Here is a 14,690-nt window from a genome sequence, read left to right on the forward strand (position 1 = left end):
TAATAAAGCTGTCTCTGACTCTGCATCTATCCGAGAATGATTTTGTGAGCTTAGTTTCTCTGTCAATTTGCCAGAGGGAATTGGACATGTCAACCTTTGAGGGGAGCGCCCCTAGCTTGCGGACTGTTTTTTACCAAACCCCTCTGGTACTAACTGAGAGTTGAGGTGCACTATTTATAACTTCAGTGGGCAGCGCCGGAGGAGGTTCACCATAAGGGGTGCTTCGTCGTAGCCAAACAGGGAATGGTTATTCCAGTAGCGAGATAAGATGCAGAGACTTACGTAATTGGCAAAGGTTTGCATCTGGTTACTAGTTTTGTAAACTATTCTGTCGGGGTCTGGTAAAAATGAAACATGCCCTTACATTGACTGTTTGTCTGGTAATGTGGATCTTAAATCAGGTGAGGGGTTATGCATGGGGTTTGAGTGTTATTTTTTCCAGCTCAGTTCCACTCAGCTGAGTCACTAGTTTACCATTCCCCTTCCTCCTCAGTGTCGCACCAAGGAGCAGTTTCCCCTATGGGTGAGCGTTAGCGAGTGTGAAAGGGTGAATGACAATATTATCAGCATTAAATAGAATAAAAGGCAAACAAATATAATAAAATCATGGGAGCAGCTTAAAGTAAACCCTGTGCCACCAAAGGGATTTCAGGCGCACTAAATATATGCTAAATATAGCAGAAAGACGGGCAAGTCTCTACAAGAAGTCATGCCCTGACATGGGGGAATCAGCATAACCGGCACCTTTTCTCTTCATTGGTTAACCAACTTAAAGCGTGCTATAGTGTTGCAGAAAGGAAACGTGTGCAAAACAATGGAGGGGGGTTCTACTTGGACTGGTATGAAGGGGAATCCGGGAGGCAGAAAGCCTCCATAATGAGGGGATTCACGTTTTCAAATAACAGATTGCGGGACTAAATCATAAGCCTTAGAAACCAAGAAAAGTTAGGGGTAGGGTGAGGGCAGACACCCGATCTACTGTGCCATCAATAGGTAAAATATAATACTTAGTGCGTCCACTGACAAGATGGTGTGTGGTGTCCAAAACCCAGGGAACTGGGTTGAAGTCCATTCAGGTCAGAACAGAAAGACCGGCGTCAGAAGGATGTTGGACCGGCTGACAAACCTCAGACTGTCACACATCCAGAAGGAGGTTCTGTGCTGCTGAGAGCTCCACGGCTACTAATGCACAAGCTTGCAGTAGTCCGCACTCCCTCGATATGGACTGTCACATACCATGTACACAGTCCACCTGACCAATCAGTGTGGAGACAGCCTTCCTCATCCCAACAGGGTTGATTAAATGGTTCATCTGGCAACTTTCCTCAAACCGTTTGTCCTCGGTATCCACAGGCATTCAGAGTACTTGCACACCAAATGGACAGAAGTCAGAGGGACAATTTGCAGCTCAGGCTGTGGAAAGGTCTGGTGGTGCAAGGAAAAGACAACCCCACAGAACTGCCCTGACAAAAAGTCCACACCACAAAATTAAAAGTTGAACTAATAAACAAAATACAGAGCAATTTAGTCGGGACGTCTTTTCAGCAAAATGCCAGGGGTAGCAGAAGTGGCATCACATGACCCTTGACATCTAATGACACCACGGGAAGGGATGTCATTTGACCTCTCCCCGAAGTGACATCACGGGTAGTGATCACACACAACCTTTCACCCCTCAACAAAACATGAAGTAGCATCACATTGCATTGTTCCAGTACGCAAAGAAAAATATGGTTTCAATATCACTGTTATGATATACATTTCATACAAGAATGGATCACCATATGTAGCATTAATATCAGTGTTAATAGCGCCGACAACCATAAGGCAATAAAGCACTATTAAACAGCCAGTGACAAATTGTTGCTGCTGGAAGGGAAACAGTGTATGAATAACCAATATAATGAGAAACACTGAGATCAATAAATGCCCAGAACAAAATAGTTTTTAAAAGCTTTGTACAGCCTGTGAACTCAGATTCTGCCCAAAGACAATACAGAAGTTGATTCCAGATTAGGACAGCCGGTGTCGCCAGGCTTTACCACCTGCTGACAGCAGACCTGTCAACCAAGTCTCCCACAACTCGCGGGAGTCTCCAAAAAAAGAGTCTGTCTCCAGAACAGCCGCAATTTAACATGATTCTACAGCAAAAATTGTCTGCAGGGAATCTTCCTTTTGTCCAAGCAAATCTCAGTCTTTCTGGGGATATGTTAAGAGACTTCCCCAATTAAACACTCATATGTGCTAGAAAAACGTTTCTTGACGATTTAGCCATACAAAATGGTGGAGGTAACTGCTACTTGAATCTCGGAAAGCGGCAAGGTGGAAATCTGACGCGGACCGAAGGCATAGAATACAGAAATTGCAAGACACATCTCACTGCTTGTGCCAATATGTGTTTCTGCCCAGTGGTATTGTATACCTCAGTCCACCCATGAAAATATGCTCCATTTCATTCTGGAAGATAGTAGCATAGCCCTGTTTTTTTTCCTTTGCAATGCATTCTGGGAATTGTAGGCTTGTAGTTAGAATGGAGAAAACCAAGACTATCAGTGAAGAATGCACTTAAAAACACATGACTGGACTAACATCTCCCGACTGGAATGTACCGGGTATGTTGACCATTCTGTGAGGCGGCATTAGCAAGAAGGCGACGACATGCTTTAATGCAAAGTGCACATAGTGCACTGAGGAGCACATGTTGCACAATGCCTATGAGCTTGAAGCAGCAGAAAACAGACACTCTTTTTGACAACTAAGGCTAAAATGAGTGCCAGATGCAGAAAACAAGTCTGGCCTTACTTTGCCAGAGGGAAGCTATTTAAAGAGGAGTGCCTTTCATAAAGAAATGTGTGGAAAACATTCCCTGCTAGTAGCCATGGTGCATTTTTAGTTACGCCAGCCCTTTTGGCTGCATACTTCAGAAACACAGATCAATGTCCCTGAATTTAGTGAAATACTCTACCCCACTGAGGCTCCATTAATCTCTACTTACTGTAGAAGGAAAGCAGAAAAGAAGGAAGCAACACTAATAACATTGGGCTTCTTAAAGGTCGATGTTGTGTTGCAGGCAGGTTGAGCGGGGGATGGGGCAGGGCGACTACCTGGAATGCTAATTATTTTTTAGCCTCCTCAGGAAATAATAATCACACATAAGTTTGCCTGGCCCCTGGGTTAGGAAACAAAACAAGGTTCACAGGAAGCCTGAGTCAGGAATGACGTGCGATTTACGCAGCTGGAACTAGTGATAAAGGGCAAGTTCTTTGAAAGTCGCCACATTCTCCTTTCCAAGAATAGCATCCTTGGAATATTGTAGCTGCGTTTATAATTAGACCTCGGGTGGGGGACTCTGCCTGCCACAAGGCGCTAATTGGCATACAGGGTTTGCCACACTTAATCTTTGAGGGGGATTTTTTTCATACTTTTGCTTCAAAGTTAACAAAAGCCATCTCATGGGGAATTGTTAAGTTGCCAAAAAGGTGGTATTGATCGAATATCTAACTAATGTGTGGGTTGATGAAGGAAAATACATATTATTGTGGTACACAGTAAAGATATCACCAATAAAAAACTGAAAATAAAGGGAAAATAAAACTATTAAGTGCCCAGTATTTCTATGAATACTTTTAAGTTTTCCATAAATGTATATTTGAGCACGGATCATCCTGCCAGCTTATATCAATGCCCAGTTAGCAAATAATTCCCACTTTCCAGTAGACCAACTGAGCGCATTACTGACAGTTTACATTATGTCCAGTTAATAAACCTCATTATGCCCACCTAGAAGATCATTGCCTGGTTGCATTGTGGCCACTTGGCACATTATCACTGGTTTCTGCTGAGTCCATTCACCACACTGAGCATAAGGTCCTTAATCAGTAACATGTCATGCAAAGGATGGGATGCAGAATAACTCTTACACCAAATAATCACACCGACTCAGGAAGTTGGCAAAGTCTCATTCGACTGTTTTAATATCAATTGTCTAAAACAGGGAGTTACAACAGACATCAAAGGACGTTTGATCGAGCTCTCAATGCGTTTCATACAAAATTACACTTAAGTGCTAAAGATTTGTCATAAGTGACGTCATACTACGTGGCAAATAAGAAAAACAAGCAAGGCATTCATGATGCAAAACTCACTGTAGGTGTATATTTGGAAGTGATACACGTTAAAGTATGCACTTTGTTAAGAGCACAACAGTTGCTGTACAAATATACAAAATTATTGTATAACTTATCCTAGAGTATCTGCATGTACCGGCATACTCTACTCAGTCTCTGTGCCCTGTACCATCCATGCATCCTGTACTCTACATTAAGAGGTAGCCTGACCTTGCAGTTTCCATTTCCTCCCCAGTGTTTGTCACCGGGTGTCATGATGCCTACCCCGGGCATCCGGATCAAGCCCATCAGCCCCGGGAGCAGGCATCCAGACATTTACAAAAACCCCAGCAGCCCCATCTAGGGGCTGTCTGGGTTCAGTCCTGGCGCCGTAGGCACCAGGCTCATAATAAAAATCAGTCCTGGCGCCATAGGCGCCAGGCTCATAGACATTATTTACCTCAAGCAGACCTTGCTGCAAATAAATCCAAGCCAACGTGAGGCCTCGATGGGACTATTTTACTACAGGGACTATTTTTTACTCGGGTGTGGTCCTGGGGAACTTCTTTCCTGGGACTACTTTGGAGGCTATTTAAACCACGCCCGAACAGCAGCACATGCTTGGTGTTATTCTGCATCCAGCAGCGTGACTCTCAGCGTGCTTGCAGCCAGCATCCAGTCTTCTGCCACGCCCGCGTGCCTGCAGCAGCATCCAGTCTTCTGCCACACCCGCCTCGATTCCGGAGCTCCTAGAATAAAGAGGAAGAAAAGGACAAGGTTAGAAAACAAACTTATTTCAAATTCCTCACCTGGTTCCGGATCCATTTCATCTCCCGACCTGGAAAGTACATCAGTCCTGCACGGGTTGCTTCGCCAGCTCCAGCACAGCACCATACTCACCAGTTCTCACAGCATCTTTCGATCCGGCACTGTCTCCATCATTTCTTCGCCGTACTCCGGCCCCTAGGGGCACAAGAATAACAAGGTGAGCCAAGGGAATCAACAAATACCTCTTACCACCATAGACTTACCTGATTTACCACCAGCGGTATTATTCTCCATATCTTCACATGCCGCATCTGTAAAGAGGGAGAAAAACAACACGTTAACACATGCAATAGTTACCGGACAGCGTTGGGTAACCAGACTCTTACCTGAACGCCAGCAGCAGCTACGAGACCTTCTTCTCACAAACTCAGTTGCAACTTAAGGAAGGAAGGGGACAAGAGTGAACATCGAGCACATTGAACGCTTTGAACTTGATACTTACCAATCCCGCCTGGGACTTCAGAGTCAATGCTTACCGCAGGGGTGCACAACTGATTTTGACAGAGGGCCGAAAGTACCTTACATGAGGGCTATAGTGGGCCGAAAAGTAAAAGTGGGCGGGGCGGTAGGCGGGACATGTCAGGAGGCTTTTTCAACCCCCAATTTGTATTAAACACATGGAAAAAGATATGTTTTTGAGGGGTAACGATTTTTATTGCATTTCAAACTTACATTTTGTACTACACATTTTCCATTGCTATCATTTATTTCGATTTAGTTATTGTATATCGTCTGTTTAATTAAATTATATATATTTTATTGACCCTTGATTGGACATTCCGTTATTTTGGACTGCTATAGTTTGCTGTTTGGGTTACTCAAGAGGAGTATGGCCTTCGTTGAGTCAGGTTTCCTCAAAAAAGCAAAGGATGTATATCTCCTAACTGTGCCTGTTTTAGCTTCATTATTGAGTTCACTCTTGGAGTGCAACACTATGCCCCATGGCTCCCATCCCCAACCAAACACTATGCCCCATGGTCCCCTCACCCCCAACCAAACACTATGCCCCATGGCTCCCATCCCCAACCAAACACTATGCCCCATGGCCCCCTCCCCCCCAACCAAACACTATGCCCCATGGCCCCTTCAACCCCAACCAAACACTATGCCCCCTGTCCCTCACCCCCCAAGCAAACACTACGCCCCCTGTCCCTCACCCCCAACCAAACACTATGCCCCATGGCCCCCTCACCCCCAACCAAACACTATGCCCCATGGCCCCCTCACCCCCAACCAAACACTATGCCCCATGGCTCCCACCTCCAACCAAACACTATGCCCCCTGTCCCTCATCCCCCAAGCAAACACAATGCCCCCTGTCTCTCACCGCCAACCAAACACTATGCCCCATGGCCCCCACCCCCAACCAAACACTATGCCCCCTGTCCCTCACCGCCAACCAAACACTATGCCCCATGGCTCCCAACCCCAAACAAACACTATGCCCCATGGCCCCCTCACCCCCAACCAAACACTATGCCCCATGGCTCCCACCCCGCCCAAACACTATGCCCCATGGCTCCCAACCCCAAACAAACACTATGCCCCGTGGCCCCCTCACCCCCAACCAAACACTATGCCCCATGGCCCCCTCACCCCCAACCAAACACTATGCTCCCTGTCCCTCACCGCCAACCAAACACTATGCCCCATGGCCCCCTCACCCCCAAACACTATGCCCTGTGGCCCCCTCACCCCCAACCAAACACTATGTCCCGTGGCCCCCTCACCCCCAACCAAAAACTATGCCCCATGGCCCCCTCACCCCCAACCAAACACTATGCCCCATGGGCCCCTCACCCCCACCCAAACACTATGCCCCATGGCTCCCACCCCAACCAAACACTATGCCCCATGGCCCCCACCCCCAACCAAACACTATGCCCCCTGTCCCTCACCCCCCAAGCAAACACTATGACCCCTGTCCCTCACCCCCAACCAAACACTATGCCCCATGGCCCTCTCACCCCCAACCAAACACTATGCCCCATGGCCCCCTCACCCCCAACCAAACACTATGCCCCATGGCCCCCTCACCCCCCTAACCCCCAACCAAACACTATGCCCCATGGCTCCCACCTCCAACCAAACACTATGCCCCCTGTTCCTCACCCCCCAAGCAAACACTATGCCCCCTGTCTCTCACCGCCAACCAAACACTATGCCCCATGGCCCCCTCACCCCCAACCAAACACTATGCCCCATGGCCCCCACCCCCAACCAAACACTATGCCCCCTGTCCCTCACCCCCCAAGCAAACACTATGCCCCCTGTCCCTCACCCCCCAAGCAAACACTATGGCCCATGACCCCCTCACCCCCAACCAAACACTATGCCCCATGGCCCCCTCACCCCCAACCAAACACTATGCCCCATGACCCCCTCACCCCCTAACCCCCAACCAAACACTATGCCCCATGGCCCCCTCACCCCCAACCAAACACTATGCCCCAAACACACTCAAGCATGCACCCATACAGACCTGAACCCCCACCCCCAACTCAGCACACACACACACTCAAGCATGCACCCATACAGACCCGAAAACCCCACCCCCCCAACTCAGCACACACACAAACATGCACCCATACAGACCCAAACCCCCCACCCCCCCAAATCAGCAAACTCTCAAACAAGCACCCATACAGACCTGAACCCCCACCCCCAACTCAGCACACACACAAACATGCACCCATACAGACCCCAACCCCCCACCCCCAACTCAGCACACACACACTCAAGCATGCACCCATACAGACCCGAACCCCCCACCCCCCAACTCAGCACACACACAAACATGCACCCATACAGACCCGAACCCCCACCCCCCAACTCAGCACACACAGAAACATGCACCCATACAGACCCGAACCCCCACCCCCCAACTCAGCACACACACAAACATGCACCCATACAGACCCGAACCCCCCACCCCCCCAACTCCAAACCCCCACCCCCAACTCAGCACACACACACTCAAGCATGCACCCATACAGACCCGAACCCTTCACCCCCCCAACTCAGAACACACACACTCAAGCATGCACCCATACAGACCCGAACCCTCCACCCCCCCCAACTCAGCACACACACACAAACATGCACCCATACAGACCCGAACCCCCCACCCCCCAAATCAGCAAACTCTCAAACAAGCACCCATACAGACCCAAACCCCCACACCCCAACTCAGCACACAAAAAACATTCAAATCAAAACATTCATACACATCCGACACCCCCCGACCCCCGCATCTCAACATACACACAAAATACATTCAAATACAAACATTCACACCCCCCCACATCTCAACATACACACAAAATACATTCAAATACAAACATTCATACACATCCGACACACCCCCCCACCCCCGCATCTCAACATACACACAAAATACATTCAAACACAAACATTCATACACATCCGACACACCCCCACACCCCCGCATCTCAACATACACTCAAAATACATTCAAATACAAACATTCATACACATCCGACACACCACACCACCCCCGCATCTCAACATACTCAAAATACTTTCAAACACAAACATTCATACACATCCGACACACCCCCCCACCACAGCATCTCAACATACACTCAAAATACATTCAAACACAAACATTCATACACATCCGATACACCCCCTCACCCCCGCATCTCAACATATACACAAAATACATTCAAACACAAACATTCATACACATCCGACACCTCCCCACCCCCACATCTCAACATACACTCAAAATACATTCAAACACAAACATTCATACACATCCGACACACCCCCTCACCTCAACATATACACAAAATACATTCAAACACAAACATTCATACACATCCGACACACCCCCCCACCCCCGCATCTCAACATACACTCAAAATACATTCAAACACAAACATTCATACACATCCGACACACCCCCTCACCCCTGCATCTCAACATACACTCAAATACATTCAAACACAAACATTCATACACATCCGACACACCCCCCCACCCCCGCATCTCAACATACACTCAAAATACATTCAAACACAAACATTCATACACATCCGCCACACCCCTCCACCCCCGCATCTCAACATACACTCAAATACATTCAAACACAAACATTCATACACATCCGACACCCCCCCGCCCCCGCATCTCAACATACACTCAAAATACATTCAAACACAAACATTCATACACATCCGACACACCCCCGCATCTAAACATATACACAAAATACATTCAAACACAAACATTCATACACACAAACATAAAGCAAAACAAACCCGACACACAAACACAAACAGACCACTTACCGGAGAGGTGCTGGAATCGCACTACGGCTGGCATGGTCCAAGGCTGAAATGCCTTCCGGCATCAAGCCTCATGGGCCACGCCAGCCGTAGTGCTGGCCCTCCATTGGTGCAGCACACACGCATTACGTGGCTCGTAGGAGCGACGTGATGCGTGTGTGTGCTGAGCCAATGGGGGCCAGTGTTTTCACCGGCCCGGAAGACAACAAAGACTTTCCTAATGGAGGGCGGCCGCGGGCCGCCCTCCATTAGGAAAGTCTTTGTGCCTCGTGGGCCGGTCAAAAGGGCATGGCGGGCCGCAACTGGCCCGCGGGCCGTATGTTGTGCACCCATGGCTTACCGGAACTCTCCCAACGCCTTCAAACCAGTGAAGTAACTGGTATCTACGCCCCCCTGCAAGACACGCAGGATGGAGAGCTCATCTTTTACAAACATAAGGTGAGGTTACTAAGGGGATATCGAAGGTGATTAGTGGGGGAGAGCGAGAACAGTTGGGAGGCCATCCCTAAAACCCACAGGTGGCTAATCCCTGTCTCCACTTGCAGGAAAATACTTCTTCGGGTCCAACAGACAAGACTAGGCGGGCCAGTCCAGACAGTCATCTCTGCACTACGCATCACGTTGTCTGGGTCCGATCGACACCCCTGTGGGGTCCAGGTGAGCGTAACAGAACACGAAGCCTTTCTAAAAATACCCACCCGGGTGTTATGGAAACCTCGGAAACCGACCAACTGGCCCAATTATTGGGGAAACTTAGGGCGGAAGTACATGCCGCTCAACAAGAGACTAATGCCCTCAGGAGAGAACTGATTGTCTCAAAGGATAGCACTGATGATCTGGCTAGGCAACTACTGCAAAACCAAGCTGGGAAAACGCCCCTACCTGGCTATGGAGGAAAACCAGTCCCCGTTTCATCAAGCAATTTCCTGGTTTTACCAGGAAATATTCCGTTAGCTCCACCCGAACGCTTTGCTGGGGACCCCAAAAGGTTCGCCGTGTTTATGAACCAATGCCGCTTGCACTTTTTATGCAGACGGGGAGCCTTTCCAAATGACCAAGCCAAAGTAGCCTTTGTATTGTCATATCTTAGTGGCAGCGCAGCGGATTGGTCCATTCTGTTAGTCAACCAGGATGATCCTCTTCTCCGGGATTTTCAGGGTTTTCAGAGGAGCATGGAAAAACTATTCGCCAGACACTCACAGGGTCAAGCCCTGGACAACAAACTTTTATCCTTACGACAGGGTAACCAGGATCTGCTAACCTATATTGCAACCTTCAATAGGTTGGTGGTGGAAACTGGGTGGCCGGAGGAAAAATGAATTACATTGTTTCATCGTGGACTTCGGGGAGAACTCAAAGACGTCTTGGCTCAAGCTGTGAACCCACCTGAGGATTGCACAGAATTTATAGACTTAGTGGTGCAGCTAGACCACCGACTTCAGAACCGAAAGACTGATCGAGCTAAATTCGAGAATCGGGTATTGGTTAAACCCAACGTTGCCCCCAAAGGAACAGATGCATCTGAACCTATGCAGATCGGGGGGGGTTAAAGGACCCTTAACTCAAAAGGAAAGAGAAAGAAGACGACAGATGCAGTTGTGTCTGTACTGTGGAACCTCAGGAAATTTTCTACGGGATTGCCCTACAAAACCACCCAAGAAGGTGGTAGGAGTTGCTGATAAAAGCCACATAGAGCCTGATTCGGGAAACGACCACGCCCAACAAGCGTAGAGGTCCACTTGCCGAGCTTAAAGAAGGACACTCAGACCTCGCATCTGATCATCCCAATGGTCCTACTTGATCCCAGGCAGCCATCACGTATGCACGCAGTAAGGGCATACATAGAAAGCGGGGCCTTAGGAAACTATATGGACCACGAATTGGTGTCAAGGATGAATCTACCTCTTTGCAAAAAGACCACTTCGGATGTCATCACCACAGTTGATGGAACTGAGATTGCCTCGGGGCCTGTAACTCATTCCACTACAGAGATGACACTGTTGAGTCAAGATGGGCATCGAGAGACTATTGTGTTTGATCTAATCAAAGCCCCACAGTTCCAGATAATACTGGGGATGCCATGGTTGGAAACACATAATCCTTGTATGGAATGGCGAGAGAAGAAAATAACCTTCCCGGATTGTGTACACACCTGTTACCCGGAGAAAACTTTGAACAAAGGCCTGGCTACAGTCGTTAACCCAATCGTGCAGTTACCTCAGGAATACCAAGAATTTCAGGATGTTTTTCAAAAAGAACAGGCCAATACATTACCTCCTCACAGATCATACGATTGTCAAATCGACCTCCTACCCGGTGCACAACCCCTATGCAGTAGAATCTACGCCCTCACGGAACCTGAAAAACTTCACCTACGGCAATACTTGGACCAATACCTTGCTAATGGCTTTATTCGTCCTTCCAACTCTCCTGCATCCTCAGCTTTATTCTTCGTGCCAAAAAAGGAAGGTGACCTTAGAACGTGCATAGATTACCGCGCATTAAATCAGATTATGGTAAAAAAACGATACCCATTGACTCAGATCCCCGAATTACTAATCCAAGTAAAGGATGCTTGTATCTACACTAAGTTAGATCTCCGAGGGGCATATCATCTGGTACGTGTCAAGAAAGGTGACGAATGGAAGACTGCCTTTCGCACCAAGTACGGATTATTCGAATATCAGGTGATGCCCTTCGGGTTGTGCAATGCACCAGCAGCCTTCCAGTATTTTATGAACGATGTCCTTCGTGAACTCATTGACGTCTGTGTCGTCGTATACATAGATGATATTCTAGTGTACTACTCCTCAGAATCAGACCATGTTAAGCACCTGCGTGCAGTCCTTGAGAAACTACGCCAGCACAAGTTATATGCAAAATTGGAAAAATGTGTTTTTCATGCTATGGAAGTTGAATTTCTTGGATTTATCCTGACTCCAAAGGGAGTCTGAATGGACTCTCGAAAGGTGGACGCAATTCTCAAGTGGCCATCACCCAGTTCAGTCAAAGGGGTACAAAGCATGCTCGGATTTGCTAATTTCTACCGCAGATTCATTCCGGACTTCTCCCATGTTGTACACCCCATCACAGCACTTTTGCGAAAAAACAAACGCTTCTTGTGGACCGAAGAGGCTGAAAAGGCCTTCCAAGAGCTGAAAGCGAAATTCACATCAGCACCTGTCTTAAAGCATCCACGCCCTGAGCTTCCATACATAGTAGAAACTGATGCATCCAGTTTAGCCATGGGAGCTGTCCTGTCCCAGAAGGATCCTGAAACTGGTCAACTTCACCCAGTAGCGTTTTGGTCCAGAAAGTTCTCAGCACCTGAGTTAAACTATGGGATTACCGATAAAGCGCTATTAGCTATCAAATCCACCTTTAAGGCTTGGCGGCACTACCTTCTTGATGCCAGGCATACTATTACCGTAATCACTGATCACCGGAACCTGCAGTATTTAAAAACAGCCAAAGCCCAATCATCGCAACAATTTCGATGGGCATTGTTATTTGCCGAATTCGATTACGTGATCACTTATCGACCAAGCCACAAAAATGGCAAAGCAGATGCCTTATCCCGAATAGGGATGGGAGAAGCATATGCAAACCCGGAACTGGTGCCAATAAATCCCGAGCAAAGAATTCTTGGCATAACTACTCAACAGACACTAGAAGATATTCATTCAAAAATCCAACAACTCTTTGATCCAGCAACCCTGCAGGACTGTATAAAGAAAGGCCCGGACTACTCAGTCGTCAATGACCTACCTTACTATCAAGGACGATTATTTCTAGCACACAAGGAAATAAAAGAACTAGTCATCTCCAATTACCATGACACCCTGATGGAAGGGCACCCAGGTATCGCAAAAACTGAAGCGAAAATTAAGAGACAGTTCTGGTGGCCCACTTGGCGAAAAGACGTAAAGTAATTTGTGATGTCTTGTGGCATTTGCGCCCAAAACAAAAGCCAGAAGAAAAAACCCGCTGGCCTTTTACAACCTTTGGATATTCCACCTACACCATGGCACACCTTGTCTTTAGACTTTATTACAGATCTACCTCCATGTAATGGATTTAACACCATCCTAGTTATTGTGGATCTTTTTTCCAAGATGGCCCACTTTATTCCTTTAAAAGGATTACCTTCCGCTTCAATTTTGGCCAAGGAGTTCCTCGAAAACATTGTTTGAATACACGGATTTCCTACCGTATTGGTCTCTGACCGAGTCAGTCAATTCATTTCACAATTTTGGAAGAAATGTTGTCAATTGGCGCAAATCGACGTGAGGTTATCAACCAGTCATCATCCCCAGACCGATGGTCAGACGGAGAGGACCAACCAGACCCTTGAACAGTACCTACGTTGCATGCTGCACCAGACCGAAAGCAATTGGAAGGATATTTTATGGATTTCCTAATATGCATACAATAACTCAGTACATTCTGGAACCGGACAAAGCCCCTTCTATACCATATACGGACATCACCCTCGAACCTCAGAGGTCGATTCGCCTCAGCACTTAGAAATGCCTGCAGTTAGTCATTTACACTCTACTATTACACATGCCTTTAAGGAGGCAACAGAACATTTGAAACAAGCGAAAGAGAAATATAAGAAAAATGCTGATCAACATAGAAGTGATGCTCCACGATATCAGATTGGGGATCAAGTTTGGCTGGCTACAAAACACATACCTCTAAAAGGAACTCGGACTTTTAATCCTAGGTATTTGGGACCTTACACTATTAAGGCCATTATCAACCCGGTGGCCGTCAAGTTGGAATTACCCTCTAATATGCGGATCCATCCTGTCTTTCATGTTTCACTTCTGAAACCAGTTCAACCCGGGACAAGACTTGCCAAACCACCTGACCCCATCCTAATAGATGGAGAACCTGAATTCGAGGTAAAGAATATCCTGCACTCTAAGTTGGTAAAATTAAGACTTTTTTATTTAATCGACTGGAAATGTTACGGACCACAGGAAAGGTCATGGGAGCCTAGTGACCACGTTCATGCACCTCGGTTGGTGAAGAAATTCCATCGGAACTTCCCAGACAAACCAGGGCCAAGGGGAAGAACAACTTTAGGAGGGGCCTTGGGAGGGAGTGCTGTCATGATGCCTACCCCTGGGCATCCGGATCAAGCCCATCAGCCCCGGGAGCAGGCATCCAGACATTTACAAAAACCCCAGCAGCCCCAGCTAGGGGCTGTCTGGGTTCAGTCCTGGCGCCGTAGGCACCAGGCTCATAATAAAAGTCAGTCCTGGCGCCATAGGCGCCAGGCTCATAGACATTACTTACTTCATGCCGACCATGCTGCAAATAAATCCAAGCCAACGTGAGGCCTTGATGGGACTATTTTACTACAGGGACTATTTTTTACTCGGGTGTGGTCCTGGGGAACTTCTTTCCTGGGACTACTTTGGAGGCTATTTAA

Source organism: Ambystoma mexicanum, chromosome 8 (assembly GCF_040938575.1).
Source record: "Ambystoma mexicanum isolate Mex_15411 chromosome 8, UKY_AmexF1_1, whole genome shotgun sequence".
NCBI classification, from domain to species: Eukaryota; Metazoa; Chordata; class Amphibia; order Caudata; family Ambystomatidae; genus Ambystoma; species Ambystoma mexicanum.